This window comes from Spea bombifrons, chromosome 1, assembly GCF_027358695.1.
Source record: "Spea bombifrons isolate aSpeBom1 chromosome 1, aSpeBom1.2.pri, whole genome shotgun sequence".
NCBI classification, from domain to species: domain Eukaryota; kingdom Metazoa; phylum Chordata; class Amphibia; order Anura; family Pelobatidae; genus Spea; species Spea bombifrons.
The window spans coordinates 3,752,625-3,778,407 of record NC_071087.1 but is presented as its reverse complement, the minus strand read 5'-3'; the positions used below and the strand labels follow the sequence as shown (position 1 = coordinate 3,778,407).

General features: G+C 36.1%; 1 long non-coding RNA gene across 1 annotated transcript; it reads right to left on the bottom strand.

The window, feature by feature from the left end:
* Window positions 1–24,739: 24,739 nt before the first annotated feature.
* On the bottom strand, window positions 24,740–25,380 carry LOC128477486 (uncharacterized). Its single transcript, XR_008348461.1, has 3 exons — window positions 25,303–25,380; window positions 24,873–24,955; window positions 24,740–24,776 (listed from the first exon to the last, which is right to left on the bottom strand). It is a non-coding gene; the product is annotated as an uncharacterized LOC128477486 (long non-coding RNA).
* Window positions 25,381–25,783: the final 403 nt, after the last annotated feature.

The following is a 25,783-nucleotide window of genomic DNA, read 5'->3' as shown; positions in this document are numbered from 1 at the left end:
GGCGAACTGGCCAGTCTTGTGCTCACAACCAGCCAACTTGTTTATACCCTTCAGATGTCCACAGCTTTATGACCGTTGAGTTTAGGGGGTCTACCCTATTAACACAAAGTTACCCAAAGGGGTGTCTCAGCCCAGAGCACCTATGGGTTCTCCGCTAGAAGATGGGACCATATCTCTGGAGTTTCAAGACACATGCTGCCCCCTAGTGTCCACATGCGGCCTTTCAGCTTCGATAAGTAACTTTCTTTTGAGAGCGATGCTTTCAAGATCCAAAGTGTTTTTTTTTAAATTGAATATTTTGATTTATTATTATTATATTTTTTACAGATGGTCACAGATCCAGTGTTGGGACAGTTTAGTAAAGCTCAGATGAATGGCGGAGAATGGACCCGAGTATCTGGAGGCAAGCGTTCACGTTGCCGTGTGTCTCTGGCAGGGAGGTCATAAACATTGTTTAAAATTTCTTTGGATTCTTCAAAAAGCCAGAATGTTTCGTAAAGTTTAGAAACACGTAACGGGGTAATTTAAAAAAAATATCAATTTCTGAGGCGTCATCACAAATCTTGTTAATTATGGTGGAGTGACTTGTTTAGACTTGTGGTTTTGACGGTTTCATTGACCCGAAATAGTTGATACATTGATCCACCCACCGCCGGGGTGGGGAAAAATGTATTCCCAGAAACTTATTTTTTATTAGAAAAAAAAAAAATCCCTATTAGCTCACCTGAGTCGTATGTTAGAGAGAACAGGATAGAATTCATTTGGAATATTTTTGCGAGTTTGACAGTCTTTTCGATACTCGCTTCCAGCTTTTGAGCTCCTTGTCCTAATTCCTTGAGTAGAGGAACAAAGCAAGAGCAAGAACTCAGGAGCTGACGCTTTGATATCCTCCATGTTTAACTGTCATCACTCCGAGCCATTGTCAGACAGACACCTCCTGCAAGGACCTCGCTGACTCGTCGAGGCGTCTCAAACCCCCGGGTCCGTGGTCCATTTGCATTTTAAGTGACTTTTTTTTTTTACAAAACCCCCAAAACCTTTATTTTTGTATAAATCTTGATTTCATTCTCTAAGCCCGGCAGAGCGTACACAATTCTTTTGTCTGCAGTGATGTCTTGACACCTGTAGATTAAGACGCTGGTCTTTATCTTGGCCCCCGAGGGCCGCAGACACTGCTCAGTGATTTCCAATGTGAAGATAAAAATGCTTCCTGCGGGATTACTAAGTAGAACTTTGAAAACATTTGAAATAAAGCAGAACTGAAACGTGCCGCGCTAGATGGCCACACTGTATATATATATATATATATATATCGCTTAGCCCCCCTACTTCAAAGTACCCCAAGTTTGTCGAGTCCTGTCTAATTTTTAGAGTTCATCATTTTCCTGATTTTCTTAATTATAATTATTTATATATATAGCACCATCATATTCCGCAGCGCTGTACTACACATTCTACACCCGCAGCCCTTCATAATCCAAAAATTCGGGAACCGTCTGCCTATCCCATACATGGTTAAATCCCCTCTATTAATCCCTACCACTTTTGCCGGGAGGCTTTTCCACTTATCAACCACCTGCTCGTTAACATAAAACCTCTAGAAAAGGTCCAAAAAGTTGTAACTGTATTTGTGACTTTATGGTAAATAGATATAATATACGCATTATACAAATAACTGCATTTCACTTTGATACTTCGGAGCTCGCACTCCCCGGCCGGTTAGGATCCCGAGTCCCCGCTGTACTCCTGTCGTCGTTAACATTCTCGCATTAATGTGTTGGAAGGGGGTTTAGGCGACACAAAGCAGTCTATTTACGGGGAGAGGTGATCGCTGCGATGGCTTCTCTGAAGTGCAGGTTTGTCAAAAGGCTCGTTAGAGGCTTAAGTGACGTCACAAAGACCCCTCGGCAGAGGCTGCGGGGTCTTCATGGCCTTTTCTAATTTTCACAGCTGCATCAGGAAATGGCTGAAGATTAAGGAGCCGTCACTGAGCAGATGTACAAGTCAATGCTTTGTAATTAAATGAAATTAATCATTGCGCGTAACGAGATCATGTTTTTATGGACTACAGGTGGACCTGGGAGCTCCGCAATTGGCCCCGGAGACTCCGGGTGAAGCGCCGCTTCGTATTGCACGCCCCACTCCCTTCATCAAGTTATTACTGTATACAGCACTGGGGGTTATATTACTGTATACAGTGCTGGGAGTTATTACTGTATACAGCGCTGGGGGTTATATTACTGTATACAGCGCTGGGGGGTTATATTACTGTATACAGCGCTGGGGGGTTATATTACTATATACAGAGCTGGGGGTTATATTACTGTATACAGCGCTGGGGGGGTTATATTACTGTATACAGCGCTGGGGGGGTTATATTACTGTATACAGCGCTGGGGGTTATATTACTGTATACAGCGCTGGGGGGTATATTACTGTATACAGCGCTGGGGGGTTATATTACTATATACAGCGCTGGGGGTTATATTACTGTATACAGTGCTGGGGGGTTATATTACTGTATACAGCGCTGGGGGTTATATTACTGTATACAGCGCTGGGGGTTATATTACTGTATACAGCACTGGGGGTTATATTACTGTATACAGTGCTGGGGGTTATATTACTGTATACAGCGCTGGGGGTTATATTACTGTATACAGCGCTGGGGGATTATATTACTGTATACAACACTGGGGGGTATATTACTGTATACAGCGCTGGGGGTTATATTACTGTATACAATGCTGGGGGGGTTATATTACTGTATACAGCGCTGGGGGTTATATTACTGTATACAGCGCTGGGGGGGTTATATTACTGTATATAGCGCTGGGGGGGTTATATTACTGTATACAGCGCTGGGGGTTATATTACTGTATACAGCGCTGGGGGGTTATATTACTGTATACAGTGCTGGGGGGGTTTATATTATTGTATACAGCACTGGGGGTTATATTACTGTATACAGCGCTGGGGATTATATTTTAACCCACTCAGAGGTAATGCCAGGACTGATGGTTCTAGCTGTAGATGATAAGGATAATATAAGTATTGCATTATAGGGCATTAATGTACGCTTCAGACAGGGCCATCTAACTCTATCAAACGCCTTCTCAGCGTCTAGTGAAAGAATTATAAGTGGAGTCCTTCTTTTATATGTAATGTCCAGAATATCAGTTATCTTTAGTTATTTGTGGTTGATATCCTAGGAATAAACCTTATTTGATGCATTAAATCCGGGATTATTAATTTGAATCCATCTATTAGTATAGAGGAGTACATTTTCTCGTCCACATTTAAAAGGGAGGGCGACGTGTAGTTTCTATTATCCTCTAGACTTTTCTCGATTTTTTTTTGTATCGATATATTTGCCTTTAATAGTTCTTACCGAATATGGAATTTATCAACTAAAAGTACAAAATATGTTTAATCCATCAGGGCCTGGAGCTTTTGGAGTTATCTTGTTCCTTCTCGTTAGATTATAATAATCAGTTTATGAGTCTAAGTGTTTCCCTATTTATTTCCAGATCCTATTTTTTATCAAATAACCTCTAATTGTGGGCTTGTATGGGCACGATACAGAGGATTCCGGAACGGTCCCAAAAATGTCATATCCATAATATATTTCCTGTATGATTTCATGGGCCATTGTTTATTTTAACGATAATAATAATCTGACCATGTTATTATTTTATTATTTTTATTATTACCTTTACATTTCCTAAATTTATTTCTATCCTAGAACAGGAATTATATGATACAGAGTAAGAAGTAAGATAGGAGATAGGCTCTTATACAATTTCACTTTTACCCGATTTATGATCATGTCGGCTACACAAATTTCCGGCTGTTACTAACATACCCTGGCGAACCTTATCAATTAGATAATTATTTGGGGATATTTATTAACCAATGTGTATAATATTCTGTTTAATTCATAAATCAACATGATATTTCTTGTATTATAGTCAACTTTTTTTTCTATTAATATAGCTACATTGGAAGCACTTAGCACTCTTTGAAAATTATTACATTTTAAAAAAAACAAAACTATTTTCCTCTATTCATCAATTAGAGGGAGAAAAAAGGAAAAAGAGTTAAAAATAAGTGTTAATTTTCAGAGTACCCTAGGTAAAAGGCAAAAGAGAGAAAAAAAGAAAGAAAAAAAATGTGCCGTTATTAATCTCAAATTAGTCCATTTGTATAATTCTGTGTAACTGATTGTTTTTGAAATCGAAGTGTAAATCTTTTGAATTATTTATTTTCTTCCTTTAAAATGAATTAACAAAAAAATCTTGATTTTCCCGATTATATGAATAAACCTATTTTTTTTCTATAATATTACCCCCTCCTTTTAAATAGCCTATAAGTGTTTTGGGCGTATATGATAAACCTTATCCCACTTAAGGAAGAAAAATAACTCTCTAAAGCACTTTGCTCCTTGATCTGAGCCGTTCATTTGCTTGATTCTTGATTTTCCAGTACATTTAAATTTTCATTATTATTATTATAATTCCCTGCTGTATTAATCAGTAATTCAGCAGGGAAACCCCATCTATAATTTTACACCCAGAGTAAATGTCCTTTCTTGTCCTCGTCTGATTTGGGAATATCCTGAAACCCTTCGCGTTACCGTTCACTGGGTCCGGTGGTGTCTCGTTAGCGGGAGCCGTCCGCGGGTCCTCCCGGTTCCTACACGCGCACCCTCACGAGCATCGGTAGATCAGAGCGGGGTGTGCGTCGTGACGAGCGGTCTGCGCATGCACGGACAGCTATCTCATGAATATTCAGTATGAAAATTAAAGGGACCTTTATTCTTTTTTCTCCACCCCCTAATTAGACGGATAGGAGAGTCCTGAAGCTTGGAGGGATATTTAAACCCTCTATTTGTGATCTAACATTGCCTGTGACAGTGCCTCTGTACTGCACTAGCATTTTCATTATCTCTGAACATTTGGTATTGACTCCTGCTTGTTTCCTGACTACTTCTGAACATTCGCCTTGAGTGTTTTATCCATTAAACTCCCACTTTGGATATACCGTCATATGGTTTTGTTCGATGCTCTGTTTTATTAAAAATACATTTCCAAAACCTTCTGGTCACGGAGTCTTGGGTTTGAGGCGTTTGTTGATAGCCTTAATTACTGGTTCTTCTTACCCTTTTGTATTACAATATAGAAAGTTTTCACCCTCCATGTCTGCAGTTCTGAGCCCGTCTCCAATCACTTCACGCTCTTGGTCCTAACAGGTTTTTTGGGGGCTTCTCCCTTTGCTTTCGCGGGTCTCTGCCTCGAGCAACGTTGGATGGCACGCCTGCTATGTCATCCCTCCCATATTTCTTTTATTTAGTGAACACAGATAATAATCTGAACACATGCAGAGAATGATGTCATTTAGTGCGACTATTATATAAAAATCAGAAAATAAAAAACATTCTTTACACTTCTCCCTGTAAAGCTTTATAAAATAATTTTTTTCATTATATACATGAAACAGCTTGTATAGTATACATTACTATAGTACAGAGTGAGAGCGTCCATTAGACGGCTAGAATGGGTCTCTCTCTCTGCGCGATCTTCAGAGGAGTCGCTACTCGATGATGAAATGGGAACGATGGTGTCCCAAGGTGTTGTGTCTGTCATTCTTCTGGTGCCGCATTTCTCTCCTTGATCGGTTCCCTTAGATTTTATGGTGCTAAAAAGAAAGAAAACATTAACACTGCTACAGGAATGTAATGTAATTTATGTAATTTTTGGGAGAGTTAATTTCTATAGATAATTACATATTTTATCATTAGTGGCATCCTCAGGTATCGCGTCCCAAAACAGGACCCATTTAAAAAAAAGAGCTCCAACATGAAGCTGCAGCTTCCCATGTTTTCTGGCTATTTTATTAAAGGCCCTATAATTCTGCGAAGGGTTCAGATGATATCTCAGCCCATTCTAGAAAGAATAAAATCGAGTCCTCTAAGCAAATTCCTTTTAATTATCTATAAGCCACTGGACCCAATCATTTCTCCATTAATACAGACTGCTTAACGATATAAGAGATCAAAAGTCATTTCCATCTGAGATGTTACAAGCCATAATCACCCCGATACCTAAACCAGATAAACACCCTGGCTTTGTTTCAAATTATCACCCAATTTCACCCAATTTCTCTATTAAACATTGACATCAAGATATTCTCCTTAATCCTGGCAGATTGACCCAAAGTGCTCATCCCGGAGTTAATATACTTAGATCAATCTGGTTTTATAATAAATAGAACAGGAGGAAACAACGTTCAGAAACTAACACATGTGATTCAGGAAATAAATATGAATCCTGCCCCAATGTGTCTTATTGCCTTACAATGCTGTAAGATCATACTTGATGCCAAAAATAGAATATTTGATGAGATAAAACTATCATTAAAAAAACCCATTAAAAGTACCAATAATAATCCTAAAAGAATACAATCCGTTATTATTAAAATGCGTATGGGGGGGCAAAAAAAGCTAAAATCTCGTTCACCAGCTTGACCAGAAAATGAGGTATGTCCTTCCCGGACGTTTTTCAAATATATGTTGGCATAGAAATATGTGAACCTTAGGAATAATTCTTGGTATATATATGAAAAAGATGCCTGTAATAACATTGACCTCCCAGCTTTTAAAAAGCTTAGAATAAACAATATTATTGTAGAAAAGATTCTATTTATCATATTCTGGGAGCTCCTATTGAGATTCTGTCCATTATGTCGAGAATTTCAACACAAATAAGTGGAGTGAGGTGGAAATAAAACATATTGGGAGGTTTTTTCTCTGTGGACCTTAAAATAAGAACCTTTCAACAGATGCGTGAAAATAAAGAAGGGTTGGAAAAGGAATATTTCTCCTACTTGAGAATCAGATGTTTCTTGAGTACTAGACTAGTAACTAAACACACTTTCCTTGATCCTTTATTCTCATTACAAAAACGACGAAACTCGTCTCCAAAATAAATAATTATATAAACAAAAATATGGAGATAAATTAAAAGCAATAATAAAGTGGGAGGATGAGCTGGGACTTAAGTTCTCTTTGGAGGAATGGCTGGACTCTGACTCTGCTAGGGAAAACAATTCTTTGTATAAATATCTGAAACTTTTACCAAGATGGTCCCGGCCAGCCTATTAAAATTTCACATTTCTGCAACCCATATATGCTGGAGATGTCTCCCAAATGCATCTACGGTGGGAATGTAGAGAGAACTTCTTTCTCTGAAGAATAAACCACTGATGTCTTGGCGGGAATTTTACAGGCCCCACTGAGGATTGAGCTCCAGCTCTTCCTATGCCATTTGGACATCCCAATACCTAAAAAATCTATTAAATTCCTAATCGTCCATATTTTAACGGCTACCAAGATTTGTCAAGATACTGGCTGGCGAACCTTGAAAACCTGCATATGTGTCGTATTTTATATTTTTTCCATTACTTGAAAATACAATAAAAAAGTAAAATATATAAAAAAATCATTGAACTCACAAAGTGCAAGCCGACTGATTTAAAGATAAAATGTATCTCCTGAACGAGGTTATCCGGATAGAGGGCAGTCAGTCCTCTCCTATAAGATGTGAATCACTGCGTTTCTCAGTCATAGGAGTCACCCTATTTACAATTTTTTGTTTTTACATATTATTTTTATGTTTTTATTCGTATTATTTTTCTAGGTTTATATGAATTTGTGTAGTGAAATATCATTGGCTGGGAAATATATATAGGCGGTTGGTATGTGAGATCATTTCATTGTTGTTTTCCATTCATCCGTTTTATTGGGACATTTTTTCTTCCCCACTGTTTTATTCCACGCTTGTTCGATATTATTTCCAACACTGTTATTGATCTTTTTTTTCATCAATTCCACAGGATTTTTTTAATTGCATGATTTTTACGTTACATTATCTGTATTTCTCTGTTTTAGGGGGCCATACACAGAGCGCTGTTTTTCCCCCCTTTATTGATATCATCATGAGTACCGCCTGATCTAAATGCCACAATGAATAAAATATCAAGTAAATTCTATCTGCCAACACTGTAGCATTCGAATTATTCCTGTCTACCCATCGTACAGCGCTACAGAATATTATAGCGCTATATAAAGCAATAAATAATAATAATAAAGTTTTACTGCAGTTATTTTTGTACGTAAGTACAAATGCAATAAAGCTGCAGAACATTGAAGTACAACTGTAGGTTTGCAATATAAAAAAAAGTGCACTAAATGTGCAGTAATACTGCAGTAAAAGTGCAGTATTGCAGTTTTTTCATGTCCAAAAAACTACAGTATTACTTCAGAAAAACAGCAGTAATTTTTTGTAAGGGATTCCCTGTCATAAGAGATGTTCAGTCACACTGTCAGTAAGAAGCTGCTTTATTGGTCACATGGTACAGTTAGAGTGAAAGCTATAGGGTGACAGTTACTGAGGGAATCCCCGCCCACTAGCCTGCTGCAGAGAGCAGACAGGTCACAGGAGCTGGCAGACATTTTGTGGTTGTCTCTCTGTGAATGCAGGTGGCTGTGTGTTCATACATGTGCACTCTGCCCCTGTGTGTCTGCATATCAGTGCAGTACAAGGTAACAGGCAGTTGCCATAACACATGGAGAGTTATCCTGCCTATTATAATCAATATCTATTAGATAAAGATATAAATATATATATACTGTATACTAGGTAATGTAACTGTATACAACATATATTATATATTTACATATACATGTATATTAGTGTAGTTTCAATATTTATATCAGATAGTGTAGTAATATATATTTATATAAGATAATGTCAGATAATGTAATTAAATACAATATATATACACAGATAGTGTAGTAATATATATATATATCCGATAATGTAATTATATGCAGTATATATATATATATATACACACACATGGATATTAGTGTAGTAATATATATATATATATATATATATATATATATATATTAGATAATGTAATCTTATATAGTATATATAGATAGTAATAACACAAAAGAATCCAACCACACTTTTCACAAATAACATGATGTTATAAATATTGTGGTATATATAAGGATCTCATCCTCAAAACAGGGAAACTCCTGAAAACTTGTATACTTGGCATGAAAAGAGTTCTACACAAGCCCTTATATTAAAATATATTATTTATTGTACAAAAACATATAAATAAAAAACATGTAGAATACTTCATAGTATAGACAACAGAGGTTTCTAGGAAACTAATCAGAGCATATGGAGGAAATATGGCTATATATATATATATAAAGTGTCTCCAGTGCATGTAAACCATCAAATAATAATAAATATAAAGATAGTGTAGTAATATATATATGAATTAGATAATGGAATTATATACAGTATATATATATATATATATACCCACATGGATATTAGTGTAGTAATATATATATATATGATAATGGAATTTTATATAGGATATATAGATATTAGTGTAGTAATATATATAAATTATATATATATATATATATACAGTATATATACATACACATATATTGTTGTCGTGACACAGATATCAATCTAGTTTTCTAACCTTTTAATATTATTATACCTGTTTACCTAACTCGTCCATGCCCTAAAAACTACATTTCTATATGTCTTACTAATCAAGTAAATTCCTCTTCTGACCCCAATACCCCTGCCACATTATGTTTTTTCACCTTTTTGTTGTTTATTTATATTTTCCGCACCATGATCAATATATAAATATGAAGAAGATTAATGAAATCATGAATCCACAACTTGTGTTTTGAATACGTATTTATAAAAATAAATGAAATGAAATATAATATACAATATACACCGTGTTACGCAAGGTGAAGAATTTGGAAAGTGACTGCTTGTTAGAAATGTCATTAAAGCTTAGAATATGTAGATAGATCAGACCCGCTCGACCCATCTAGTAGCCCGTTTCTTCCGCTGTTAAGACTCAAACCTTAATCATTCGTCCTGGATTAGGTAGCCATATGTCTATCCAATATTCCCTCAATGTATTTGCCTCTACCACTTCTGCTGGTAGGCTGTTCCTGGTACAGCCCTACCGTTCAAATCTATCTATATATCTATTTAGGACGTACATTAAATTTAAGAACGCCCCTACCATGGACTTTCTATGTTTCCATTCTGTCAAATCTTTATTATTAGATTCCATGTTTTATTATTCTGATGAAAGTAAAAATGCATATCTCCTGTTAGTATTCTTAGGTATTTGAATTGAATCTTTTGTAGTGACTCCTAATGTATATTTGACGCCTCGCTTAACTGAGTTGCTGTTTTGTTAAAATTTAGAATTACCTTACTGTATTGTAAAATTTCCGTTATATAGGCAGCAGTGTCTGCGATCAATAAGAATATTATGTGCATAGTGACAAATCATTAATTATGCCCTATTACCAGGAAATCCCTTAATTTTACAATTATTTCTTATATTATATTATATATATATATATATATGTATAATATATTATATATATATATAGCTAAGGTCTCCAGCGATATAATATAAAGGAGAGGGAAGCCCTGTCTAATACCGTATCTGATCTCAATCAGCGAATACATTTGTTCCTCTGATTCTGCCGGTTGGATCGGTATACATGGACATGATCGCTCGGGGCATTAACCCAGTAACCCCAGCAGCTTGGGGGTCCGGCTCATTTATACCCACCTGACCCTTTTATATAGCTTCCTCATCTAATGCCAGGGTCAGGAGAGGCGAGGATCTCCTATCTGCAAAATCTTATAATATTATAAAATATTTGTTTCTAAGATTGTTCAGTATTTCAGCAAATATCCAGGCAAACAACTCTGTATCTACGTTTATTAATGAGATTGGAAAATAATTAGCAAGTTCCATAGGTGGTTTGTCCTGTTTAAGAACTGGGAAGATATCGGGTCTGAGCATTTGATCCAGAATAAAAAATACTATATATATATAAATATATATAAAAAATAGGAAATTATTGAATGGTGACTTTACTGTTAGCTGCTTGGTTTATGGAGAAATGACTCGAAAACCTGTTTTAATAAAAAAAATAATATTAAAAATATATGATATTGGTTAAAACAGATGGACAATTTCTTTAGTATTATAAAAAAAATACTGAATCACTGAAAAAGTCTTCAAAGGCTAGAATGTTGCAGTAAAGCAGAAGAGGAGCAGGGTTATATATAAAATATATATTCTGTAATTCCAGGGGCGACTGAAAGTTATTGGGAGATGTGGGGTTTCTTCGGAATCACCGCAAAGCTTAAAAAAGGGTGTAAAAAAATTATTTAAAAAAAAAATATTGGTAAATATAAACTGCGAAATTTATAATTCTATCTTTAATATTAAAAAAGGACGTTAGCTCACAGTTAATAGTTTGGCTTTTAACCCACGCCTGACCTTTGTGACATAAGGTAGTAGAGAGGTCCAGCCAGACTGGACGATAGCCCGGAGACCTTATTATTATTATCTTTTATTTATATAGCGCTTAATACAAGAATTGACCGACTAAGACAAACCGATACATTAGGTGGAGAGAGATTGAAGGCAACCTCGGACTCTGATAATAATAGTAAATAATAATATTGTTTATTTATTATCCTTTATCAGATATTCTTATATTGGGAATAAAATGTAAAGATCTCTCAATGCCTGTTTCTTTAGCGAGTGAATGACTTCCGTTTAGTAGCATCCCCCAAATTAAGTGGACTAGGTCACATCCAGGACTAGTCTTAGGACATCGTCTTCAGGACGGGGCTGTGAGGACGCCGGCAGAGAAGGGCCGTCCGTTATCTCTGTTCCAGTATAACTTAATATCTGCGTTGATGAGCTGGGTCTGTAGCTTCCACAGTTGGCCGGATCTTTGCTGTCTTTGGGTATCACTATGATGAAAAAGATGGAAAGTGACATAAGCTTTTGGGACCTCAGAGGTCTCTTTTTTTTTACTTTTGTCTCTTTCTAATGGCGGCTCTGATCACATTATATATCATGTTGTACATGAAAACTCTGAACAGGACAGCGCAGAGGAGAAACGCAATGTTCATTATAGATGCCTCGGTCTGCTCTTCAGGACCCTCCTCATCTGCATTATTCGCGTCCCGCACATTTTCATTTTCTCTTCTACCTTTGGGTAATGGTCTCGCGCCCGAAAACACGATCCAACAATGCAAAAATCACATAAAAGACCCATTTCTTTATTTCAGTTAGAGATCCTTAAAAACAAACCGCGCCGTAGAGAGGACATATAGACGTGGAAAGACTCAATCCTATAAACCTCTTTCTATGTATTAATGTGTAAGGAAGCAGGAGCGCTCACAGTGCGGGTCTCACTCTAGTTAGCCGCTTATTCCAGTTTCTCAATTTCTTATGTTTCAGATTTGAATCGTATAACTCTAGCTTCTGCCGTCTTTCTCTGGTAATTTATTCGTAAATTAATCCCAATTTATCTCCCTTTGTATTTTCTGTTTTCTGGATATTTTATAATTCTGTCAGTTATTATCACAGAGGGTTCAGATGGAACGATGGCGTCCCACGGTGTCCCGTCTGTCATCCCTCTGGTGCTGCAATTGTCTACTCGTTTGTTTCCCTTGGATTTTATGGTCCTAAAAAGAAAGAGAACATTGAGATTGTTACGGGAAGGTCAGTGATCGATCTTCAGGTTTATGACTGAGTGAAGTCCTCATACAGGACAACCGCAGATGTTCCTTCAAAGTTATTCCGGGACTAGGTCACATTTTATAAATGACTCTCCTTAGGACATCGTCTTCAGGACGGGGCTGTGAGGGCGCTGGCAGAGAAGAGCCATCTGTTATCTCCGTTCCATGTTCAGGGCTGGTCTGTGGAGACTCACTTTCCGGTGGAATGGAGACAATGGTGTCTGGTGGAGCAGAGTCTCTCGTTGGTGCAGCATCCGCTTTCTCACCTTGACCGGTTCCCTGACATTTCCTGGAAATGATGAGAAACAAAACATTTCTATTCTAATGAGATGATCGCTGATGGAGCTGCAGGTTTCCCAGTAACATTGTAATATTCTAGATTGTAAGCTCTTGTGCACAGGACCCTCTTTACCCTTTCTAACTCTAATTGTTATGTGATGCTACTTATAATGTCCGCATTGTACAGCGCTGCGGAATATGATGGCGCTATATAAATCAATAAATAATAATATCAGCCAATATTCCCAAGTGACTCCTTTCCTTCTAAAGCCCCCAGAGGTGCTGCTGGGGCCTGCAGTCATATGACTCTATTTAACATCTGGTGACCAGGCCTTGAAGGATGCCCCGTGTGGGGTGATGGGGGGGGGCAGCCTGATCCCTGCACATTGAAAGGAAATATTATTATTGCTATCAACTAACTTTCTGCTTCAGGGAGTCTTTGGCTGCAGTTGATCCCCTTTATGAAGCCGAAAGAGAAAAAGATGGAAAGCGACATACGTTTTTGGGACCTCAGAGGTCTCTTTTTCATATGGAAACTTACTTTTGTCTCTTTGTAATGGCGGCTCTGATCACACCAAATATCAGAATGCACGTGAAAACATTGACCAGGACGGTGCAGAGGAGAAACACAATGTTCATTATAAACGCCTCGGTCTGATCTTCACGATCCTCCTCCTCTGCATTATCCGCGTCCCGCACATTTTCTGTTCTATCTTCGGGTAATGGTCTCGTGCCCGAAAACACGATCAAACTCAGCAAAATAAGCGCTAACATGGAGCTGCAGCTTCCCATGTTTGCCGGTGATTTGCTTCACACTGAGCTCTGCGCAGAGCGTCTCACTTATTATTAGTAGGCTATTATGACATCATCATTCCTCTTGGAATTATGTCACAATAGCCAGTTGCCTCTAACTCTTCTCTCTGGGACATGAAACCATCTACTTAAAAAGTTTATATCAAAAGTAAACAGTGCAAACTTTTTTTATTTTAACCAAAGAGAAGCCCTATTCTGAGAAATTTTTTTTATCTGTTTTAATATCTATCATTTTAAAGTTTTTTTGTCTATTTCTAAAGCATTTTTAACTCGCTTGTTATCTTTCATATATTGTAATCTTTCCTGGTATTTTCCTCAATCTTCTGTTTTCTGGGATCATTTCTTTACCTCTTTCATTAGAAAGTTATTGAACGTTTAAGTTCTCTCTTATCTTCATTTGTTTTCATTCTATTTCCTAATAAGATTATATTTTGTTTGATTTCTTTGTAATTATTTGAAATCTATTGTTTTATTTGTTTAAATTGTAAGTTTAACCAGGCGCTCCAAAACGCCCACACATTTAGTACACGGTGGCCCTGGAGAAGTCCTCATACAGGACAACTTCAGTAAACACTCGGCCCGATATTCCCAGAGTCGAACACATTTTATAAATGACTCTCCTTAGGACATCGTCTTCAGGACGGGGCTGTGAGGACGCCGGCAGAGAAGGGCCGTCCGTTATCTCCGTTCCATGTTCAGGGCTGGTCTGTGGAGACTCACTTTCCGGTGGAATGGAGACAATGGTGTCTGCTGGAGCAGAGTCTCTCGTTGGTCCAGCATCAGCTTTCTCACCTTGACCGGTTCCCTGACATTTCCTGGACCTGGCGAGAAATAAAACATTTATATTCTAATGAGATGATCGCTGATGGACCTACAGGTTTCCCAGTAACATTGTAACATTCTAGATTGTAAGCTCCCTCCGTTCATCCTATCTACCCTTTCTCACTCCCTTCTGCCCTATCTACTCCCTTCTCCCTATCTACCCCACCCGTGTCTCTATGTACCCTCTCCACCCCCGTCTCCCTATGTACCCTCTCTCTTTCTAATGGCGGCTCTGATCATACCAAATATCAGAATGCACATGAAAACCCTGATCAGGACGGCGCAGAGGAGAAACACGATGTTAATTTTAGACGCCTTCTGCCTATCTATCCCTTACTCACTATCTACCCCCCTTTTCCCTATCTACCCCTTCTCCCTCCGTTCATCCTATCTACCCTTTCTCACGCCCTTATATAGACGTGGAAAGACTCGATCCTATAAACCTCTTTCTATGTATTAATGTGTAAGGAAGCAGGAGCGCTCACAGTGCGGGTCTCACTCTATTTAGCCTCTTATTCCAGTTTCTCCATTTCTTATGTTTCAGGTTTAAATCCTATACCTCCGGCTTCTGCCGTCTTTCTCTGGTAATTTATTTGTAAATTAATCCCAATTTATCTCCCTTTGTGTTTTGTGTTTTCTGCTTTCTGGCTATTTTATAATTCTGAGGATTCAGATGATATCTCAGCCCATTTTAGGAATAATCATATCGATGCAGACGAGTCCTCTAAGCAAATTCCTTTGAATTACTTCATTTTGAGAAAAAAACTCTTTTCCATGTAATTTCTTTACAACGCCCCCATATATGAATACGGGATCCTCGTTCTAACTGGCGTCTCCAGCAAATATCTCTACTGCAGTTCTATTTGGGACATGAAACCATCTATAAATCATTTATAAAACGTTTCTACCAAATTTAAACAATGTGTACTTTTCTCAACTTTAACTGAGAAATCCCATTCTGAGATGATTTTTTTCTCAATAAATTTTTTAAGCTATTTATCACTATTTCTAAGGCATTTTTAGCTCTCGTGTTTTCTACTATGTTACCAAATACGCTTCCATTTTAATCTCATTTTTCTCTTCATTAAATTATTATTGGAAAACCCTTTGACTCTCCTAGAATTAAAAATATCCGTTAATTATTCTGAACTTTATTTGCAGCTGGTTAAAGGGGCTGCATTTATCTTCTTTGACGAGATCTGAGATATAAATGATGCCTTTATCTTTCCAAATTTGTAAATTAAGATTTTCAGTAAGTAATGTTATTTCATGTACTTAGGCCATTTTTGCTATTTTATCCTCACACCCTGTTATTTTAGGGTTCTTTGTGTGCGTTATATAAATGCCAGATGATTTAAGAGGTTTGCTCCAAAGTCTTTTATATTAGAAAGGCCCAAGACGCCCTTCTCCACTTTCCTAGATAAAATAAGTTGCAAGAAGGAAATTTGAATTAGATTTAACCTTGTTCTGGTACGCTTAAAGGAATAAAGTGATACAAATACAACCATTTAGGTGATAGGTAAGATTTTATCACGTTAATCCTTCCCTGCCAAGAAATTTTTTTAAGTCTTTTAATTTTTTTATTTGTTAGTTTTTAACTATTTTAATTGGATCTGGTGTAATGTTAATTCCAAGATAATTTATCTCATCCATTTAAATCTGTAGTGCCTTCTTGCAACATCTGATTTTTTAGGAAATTCGTTAGATCAAAATTGTTTTTGTAGGGTTACTAATTGTAACGAAGATATAATCTGAATACGGAGTTTTAATTCCACATCTGCAGCCCCTATCTCTCTTGTTTTGTTCTTATCTCTCTGGCTAATGGTTCTATTGTTAATATGTATAGGAGTGGAGATAAAGGACAACCCTGTCTAGTTCCATTAGAAATTTTAAACCACTCAGAGGCTATGTTCCCTCTAATTTTTCTTAGGTGGTGTGTGCACAAAATTTCTCTTGTACAAAAATTTTCCCGGAGCCAAAATTTTGTGCGCACAATATGCTTCTGCAAATGTTAAATTTAAATTGTTATTCTATATTTTTGGTACATCTCGCTCATGGTTAATAAGACTACATTATAGTGTGATAATATAGTATAAGTTACACAACAGTATTACTTAGTGTAATGTCATCCTGTCTGACAGACAAGCCTCTCTCCTAATGTCCATTTTGCTCTGTCACAGTCCATATAAAGCTAAGTTGGTGGAGCTGAAAAAATTCACATTGCAAGGGGATGGAGCAATATATTTCCACCCCTTTTGACTCCACTTCCATGGTCTATTTTAAAGGTGAAATTCTCACTGTACGTCATGTCAAATTGTTCAATTGCCATCATTATGGCCAAAGTATCATTGATAAGTAAATACACCAACTATGCATATGTACTTTGTTCAATCTGTTGTTCCATTAAGTCACACATGAATGTGTATTTGTTACTTTTATGTAATGCAATGTGAAAATAAACTAAAAGCAGACCATTCATTGCACATTATATGTTTTTATTAAACATAGTTCTCAAAAGATATACTTAAGGTTAAAGAGGACAAACTGTTAACCTCAAAATTGCATTTACTTTGCAATAACAGTACTCTTTGCAACAAGGTTTACAATGTCAGGAACTTAGAAACATACTGTGTGGAGTATATTTTTCTCTGTCTACTATTGTAATAGTGCTCTGGAATCTGTGAGCGCTAAACAAATAAATGTAATAGAATACAATAGAATATAATTCACAATTAAATAAATGCTTAAAATCCCATTTGTAGAATTTTGACAAAACAAAATTAACTGATTTTTTTTTTTCTTGGACAAATATTTCTGTTCTGATTATGTTTTAAAGTGTATAATTGTATATTTTTTGGTATTCAACTACATAGATCTCGTAGCAAAACATTTGACTTGATATATATATATATATTTTAGCTCCTTATGAAAACCAGCAAGGAAACTTCAAACTAGGTGTTCTGAGGACTCTTATAAGATCTTCCATGCATAAAAAAATAATAACAGTACACGTTAAGAATAATGGTCTACAGTGGCCTCTGCGATTTCCTTAAATGTAGCCATGGTCTACACAGGTGTCTACTGCTGTTGCTTTCAAACCAGTCAATGAAGCCAGATGTTGTTGTAGATGTTAATGCAGAATTGCATTTGCAAGTGAATCATATGTTTAATTTATGCAGCCAGTGTTGGGATTCCTAATAATTTTAATCTTTGCAGATGAAGCCAATCTTTGTATTGTAACTTGGAAGCCACTTGGATTGCACCAGTCAAATCAAAATCAAAATCTTTCTTTTTTTTTTTTTATTTATTATTATGAAAACATACAAAAATACATACATACATATAAATATTCCATACAAAATATAAAATATATAACTTAGTACATTATATTAATAATGCTTCCTTATTTCAGTTATATAATATTGTTACTTAAGAACATATTATACTTTCAAAAAAGGAAAACTAAGTACACTAAGTTATCGTCTGTTAATATTTTCCACGTCACATTTATTACCATTCATCTCAAATATATAAAATTGGTATCGTTTATAGTTTTTGAGACATCTACTTATTTTTAGATATATATGTTATTTTTTTTTATTTTTTTTTTATTTTTTTTTACCCAGAATGTGCATATTTCATCCATGGAGACCAAATTTTTAAATATTTCTTATATTTAGATATGCTTATATAGAAACCCTCTTCCATTTTGCACTGATATTGAATCTGACCGACTAATTCATCACATGATATCATTCCAAACTTCTTCCAATTTCTTGCTATAATTAGCTTACAAGCTAATAAAAGTTGGATTATCAAATTTTTTGTACGTTATTAAAATTTGATAGTCCCATATGGAAGATAAATATTTGAGGTGTTATATCAAGTTTGCATCCTAATATATTATTAATGATTCGTGAGAGATAGGTTATAATTTTCCCTATTTCTTCACACTCCCACCACATATGGTAGATATTACCCTCTTCCTTATCGCATCTCCAGCATCGATTAGATATATCTTTATTATATTTTATTATTTGTACTGGTGTCCTATACCATCTGTGTATAATTTTGTACTGTAGTTCAAGCATACCTAAGCAATGTGTATATTTCCTAATCTGATTATATGGTTCCAACCATTCCTCCAATTGGTAAATTACTCCAATATCTTTCTCCCATTTTTCTTTATTTGATAGAGGTTCTTCTAATAAAAGACTATCTTTTAGTACTTTTATTTTATTAATTATTCTTGATTTATGATGTTTATTTAGAAATTCCTCCACTCTCTGGGATCTCGTGATTCCTATTGATTGCAAAAAATATTTTATTCGTATATAATTGAAAATATCAGAACCCGATAGATTCCATTTCTCTTTGAAGAGAGGCCAAGTTAATAAAGTATTTGTATCGTACATGTCTGATATATAATTTATATTAGATCTCCTCCAATTTCGTAGATCTAAATTACTTATGTAAGTTGTTAATATCTCGATTGGGGTTGAGTATAGGAGGCCCTTATCAATTTTCATATACTTTCTCCACTTTTCTAAAGTTATTATTGAATCCTTAATCACAGCATTGCCGCAATTTACATATTTAGATCTTTCGTGATTTAACCAAATAATATTGAAAGGTTGTATAGGGTCTATTGCTTCCTTTTCAATTTCAAACCAAGCAGTGTTGTCATTTTGTGATTTATCCAATGCCAAAGTATGAGCTAACATGCAGGTTTCATGAATCTCATTTATATATGGCAGCACAAGCCCTCCTGTTTGAAGACTTCTGGTTAAATTTTTAAAAGCGATTCTAGGAGTCTTATTTTGCCAAGCGTATACTGAGATCAAGCTTTGAATTTGAGAAAGTATGGAGTAGGGAACTCTCAAAGGTATTGCTCTTAATACATATAATATCTTAGGAATATAGTAGGAATTTAGTACGTTGATCCTCCCCAGCCAGGAAATTTCAAGGCCTATTTTATTTTTATACCAAGGTAATCCAATGTTTTATTTCCCCAGTCTACATTAATATATGATTTCATTAGATTAGCTTGTGCCTCTGTTTGATAGAGTGAAATGAGCTGAGTTTTGTTAATGTTTAATTTATAATTTGAAAAATTACCATATTCATTAATGATATCGAGTACATATTTTATCGATCTATCAGGGTGTGAGAGTGTTAATATGATATCGTCTGCGAAAAGAGTTATTTTATATTCATTGTTTTTAATTTTGATTCCCATTACCTCTGCTGAATTCCTTATAGCTCCTTATTCCTTGAGCCTTTAGCTCAATCGATAAGGCGTAAAGCAGAGGGGCTAAGGGGCAACCTTGTCTTGTACCGTTACCTACATCAAATCTATTTGATGTAAAAAGTGGTCCTGTGATTTGAGCTGAGGGATTTTTATACAAGGCCAATACATTGTTCTTAAATTTACCCGAGATGCCAAAAGCTTCCATTACTTCTGATAAAAATTGCCAATCTACCCGGTCGAAGGCTTTCTCTGCGTCCAGCGCTAGAAATGTAGTGTATGTTGAACCTTTATTGACCATATCTATAAGATTTACTATTTTACGGGTATTATCCGTTAATTGTCTTCCTATAATGAAACGCGCTTGATCCATATGAATTATATCTGGAAGATATATTTTAAGCCTTTCGGCTAATATCTTTGAATAGATTTTGATGTCAATATTTATTAAAGAAATAGGTCTATAACTAGAGACTTTACTCGGGTCTTTGTCTGGTTTTAAGATAGGGCATATTGATGCTAATAACATCTCCGGTGGGAAGCTTGATCCTTTCATCACTTCATCAAAAGAATTAAATAAGATTGGAACAATAATTTCCTTAAATCTCACATAGAACATTGCCGTATATCCATCTGGGCCTGGAGCTTTCTTTTTTTCTAAATTCTCAATAGTTTTTTTTATTTCTTCTTTACTTATTCGGGCATTCAAAATTTCTAGTTTTTCTTTATCCATTTTTGGTAACTTAAGAGATTGCAGATAATTTTTAATTTTTTCATTTGATTTAGGTAGTCCTGTTAATTTATAAAGAGATTTATAATATTCTTCGAAGGATTTGGCTATTTGTTGTGGATTTAAATAGATATCTTTACCCACTATTATTTTTTTAATAATCTTTTTTTTTGTTCCTGTTTTAATTTATTTGTTAAATATTTTCCAACGCGATTATTCCCATAATACCAATTCTGCTTTATTCTTAGAAGTCCTCTATTCACCCTTTCTTGTAATCTCAAATTAATCTCGGTTCTTATTATATTAAATTCTGATGTATCTGTGGTAATGGGATTTTGTTTATTTAATCTCTCTTTTATAGCTAAATTAATATATAAATCTGCTAAACATTGGCCTTTTTTCTTTTTCATATTATAGGATGCTTTTATTAAGCATCCCCGCATAAAACATTTGAATGTATTCCATAATGTCAAATTTGATACTTCTCCATTATTATTATTCTCCATAAATATGTTAGCTTGTTTATGTAGATCTTTCACAATCTCTTCTTTATTTAGAATAAATTCATCTAATCTCCATTTTCTATTGATTCTATAGTTTTGATTATCCCTGAATTCAATGAATACTGGGGCGTGATCAGACCATGTTATTTGTCCTATGTTAGATTTTATTATAGAATTAAGATTGTCTGATTCTGTTAGTATATAGTCTAATCTAGAGTAAGAAGTATGTGATTGAGAAAAAAAAGAAAAATCTTGTTCTGTAGGATGGAGAACTCTCCATATATCAAAAAGAGAATTATTTTCTAAAAATGTTTTCATATTTCTTGCTTCCATTTTTATTTTTGGGTCTATTATTGATTTAAAGGGTATTTTCTTATCTTTTACTAAATCAACAATACAATTGAAGTCTCCTCCCATATATAGTATACCTTTTTTCAATTCTTGTACCCTATTATAAAGTTTTTTCGTATAACTAGAGGGATTAATATTTGGTGCATAAATATTTACTATTGTATATGTTATATCGTTGATTTTACATATCAAGATTTGGAATCTACCCTGTAAATCATTTTCATGTAGGATAAGTTCAAATTTGACTTTATTAGAAATTATAATTGCTACCCCCCTTTTTTAGCAGTCCCATGTAAATTAGAGTAAAATATTTCTGAGAAATTTTTATATCTCCATATTCTATGAGGGTCTGATATCCAGTGAGTTTCCTGAATTAGTGCAACATCTTTTTTGAGTTAGCATGTCTTTCAAGTAATTTCTTTTTAGTGGTGAGTTTAGCCCTTGCACATTCATAGTAACTAATCTTAAAGAAGTATCCATTTTTGTATATAAAATACATACAAACATATAAATACCAATTTTAAGAAACTCATAGATTATATATTACCAATAGTAAAGAACTAGGCTTTACCAATAAATGTAAATAATTAATCAATAATATAAATTATTAATCAGCTTAAATAAAAAGATAAATTCCATAAGTTTTCCATTTTAATTTCATTAGGGGAAGATAATAGAAAAAGAGAGAGAGAAAGAGAGAGAAGAAAGAAAAAAAAAAATATGTATATTCATAGTGTTATATTATATTAAGTGATATTATATATTTCCCAAGAATTTAGTGAGGTGTAGCTATTAAGGGAGAGAAAAAAAAAATCTAAATCTTTCTATAGGAAGTCAAACTGCATCACAAAATCTCCAGTATCTCAATAGAATGTTAGTCTGCAGCAATAAATGCCAACTATTTTAGTAGAATCATATAATTAGCTTCCTGTACAGGGACTGGGCCCTCACTGCAGCAGAGTGGTTTCCTGTACAGGGACTGGGCCCTCACTGCAGCAGAGTGGTTTCCTGTACAGGGACTGGGCCCTCACTGCAGCAGAGTGGTTTCCTGTACAGGGACTGGGCCCTCACTGCAGCAGAGTGGTTTCCTCTACAGGGACTGGGCCCTCACTGCAGCAGAGTGGTTTCCTGTACAGGGACTGGGCCCTCACTGCTGCAGAGTGGCTTCTTTTACAAAGACTGATCTGGAGGAGGAACGTGCCAGTCTTTGTAAAGGAAGCCAGTCTGCTCCAGTGAAGGCCCAGTCCCTGTATCGGATGCCTCTCTGCAGCTATGAAGGCCCAGTCCCTGTAAAGGTAGCCAAATTGAAGCAGTAAAGGCACAGTCCCTGTAAAAGAAACCACATTGAGGCAGTAATGGCACAGTCCCTGTAAAGGAAGCCACATTGAAGCAGTAATGGCACAGTCCCTGTAAAGGAAGCCACATTGAAGCAGTAATGGCACAGTCCCTGTAAAAGAAACCACATTGAGGCAGTAATGGCACAGTCTCTTGCAAGGAAAACTTGAAATCAGTGAACTGTTACCTTATTATCAGCTGTTAGAATGGTATTTTTTACATAGGACACTAACTTCTGCATTCCCAAACATGAAGTCACAATTTGCAATTAAGGATGTCTCAAAAACTGACCATTCTTGCACCTCATCTTCAGGAAACCTTTCTTCCAAATGAACACAAAGAGAATTTATAAAATTCGTCAGGGGACGTGTATCTACTTTTTCTTCTACTTGGCTTAACAAAAACTGAACTTTTTCACTCCATAAAACATTATCTCCCAAATACTGCTTTCTGATCTTGTTTATTTTGCCGCGTATAAAATGAAGGGCATCAATTGGTGTCAGGCTGGTCTTTTGCAGAATTTTACACAGGGCAGCCAGTTGTTCAAAGACATCACTTAAAACATGTAAAGCTATTTTATACGTCATGTTTGTCAGTTTCTTGTAACAGTATTTTGTGACCGGGTCATTTGACTTATCTTCTGAAAAGTATTTGATAAGTCCATCATCATTTTTTATTATTGCCAGCAATGCAAAGTGTCTAGATAACCATCCGACTTCATTGAGTGGTTTGAAAGCAACAGCAGTATTTTCAGTGGCCTCTGCGATTTCCTTAAATTTGCATCTTTTAACAGATGATCTTGAAAACACTGTATAAATCGTTCTCATTAAAGTATCAACATCTCTTATTAATTGTACTTGTTTCCATGCATCACAAATGCCCAGATCTTCACGATGAGCAACACAGTGTTGCTGAACTAAGTGTGGAATGCTCTCTTTTAGTCGCGCCGCGACACCATTAACTTTTCCCAACATTACTGAGGCACCATCGGATGTAAACGTCCCCATTTTATGAAGGTCAAGTTTATTTTCTTTATAAAACTTCTTAATTGCCAAAACAATAGAAGGAGCATCGCACGCATGCCAAAGAATAATTCCACCAAATACAGTTTTATACACATTACAATGTTTAGATCTGAATTTGAAGTAAAGAATGAGACGTTTGGTGACAGATATGTCAGTGGTTTCATCAACTGTTAACGTGTGAAAAGCTGCTGATGCTACTTCTTCTAACGTCTTTCTGAACAACATAGTTGATAGATTCAAGAAATTCAAACGCATAATTTTTACTCCGCCAGCTATCTGTCGTTTGCACATACTTTACCATATGTTCATTAATGTGTTGAACTGAATTTAACGAGCTATTCGTTTTACCAGCCAACAACACGTTGTCTATAAGAACTTTGATTTTATCTGGGTTTGTTCGTTTTCGCTCTTTGTCTTCGGCACTTTCACGTAGCATGCGTAGCACGCCTGTAGCGGGTAGTGACTGGTTTTGTTGTCGAAGCTTCAATACACCCTCCATATGTGATTTACTTGCTAAATGTCGTTTCAAAAAGTCAAGCTTCCAGCTATCATCCCATTTCTTACCAGTAGCAAAATCTCCAGGAACTTTTGCATCATGACAATACAGACATCGAAGTCCATTTTCTAAATCATACAAGAAAACTTCACGCAGCGGTATGTTCATAGCCTCAGGGGCTTTTGGGGTAGCTGTTTCTACAATTTCATTTAGCCATTCTACTTTAAAAGAACTTGCTGTTCTTTTGCGCTTTGACATGACTGAGTCACTTAAATGTATGAAAAAAACTGAAATAGTGAATGAACAATGCAAGGCTAATATCAAAACCCAGCCTATGACAATTTAGGAGATCCTGAAAAACCTGTAGTTGTCCAAGTTGCAGTAGATCAGGCAGACAGGCAAATGATGCACTAGACAGGGTGGCTTGAATGTTCAGGTTGGTCTCTTGGTCAGGCAATTGAGGGCTATTTCATTTAACATCAAACGGCAATCTGCAGGACAGTATTTTTATATATTAATGTTTCTTAAACATTAAAAAAATTATGATGGAAAATCTGCAAATTATCCAATAGTAGTGCTAGACTCACCCATGAAAACACATTTCCTTTCGATGCTGGTGGCACTGGCTGGCTAGGGGTTCTGTTCTGTGGCTGGAAGTCTGGAACAGTGGCTACAAACGTAAAGACAATTGTGGCGTCTTAATGATTATTTTTATAGGCAAATGGACGCCTATAAACCTGCTAGAGCGCTGGGGGAGGATTGAGGTGTTAATAAATGAGGCCTGAGCTAGAACGCCCTGAATTCCCGCCAAACGGTCAGCATACTCACTTGGGGGGGGCGGTCAGCATACGCACTTACTAAAAACTCAGTAAGTAAAAAAAAAAAAAACCCAAAAAAAAAAAAAAAAAAAAAATCGGGAAATCGGAGGTAAATAATAAATGGTGTGTGATGCAGGGCGCGGGAGAGGAATCACGCGGATAAGAGACCAGAGGAGCACAATAGAGCGAGAGTACTCACCAAGAATTTACCTGCAAAACAGAAATTCACCAGGTGCACGAGGAAAGCGGTGCAGGAAGACGCACTGTGACGGGAAAAAAGCGCGGGATCGCCTGCCCCTCTGCAACACTCGGCGTCTGCGTCCTTCAGCTCTCTCCACGCCTCTGCCTCTGCAACGGACTGCCCCTGAGCTTTTAAGAAGACAGACGTGTGACGTCACGACGTCGCGTGTCTGTCTCACAGATTGCGGTTGGATGGATGACTGCCTGTACGAATTACGGTAAAGGATTTAATTTTTTTTTTTTTTGTCAGGGTAAAAAGCGTTGTGCGCACAATTTTTAGTAGTGGTTTAGTAGCCACCGTGCTAGCAGGGGAACACCAGTGGCTTCAACGGATAATTTATTGCAGCAGTACGCATACCATGTTTGCCTGCAACGCCACACAATATGTTTAAAAGTTCCTTGATCCTGGTTACATCTCCATCATAAGGAAGAAGCACTTT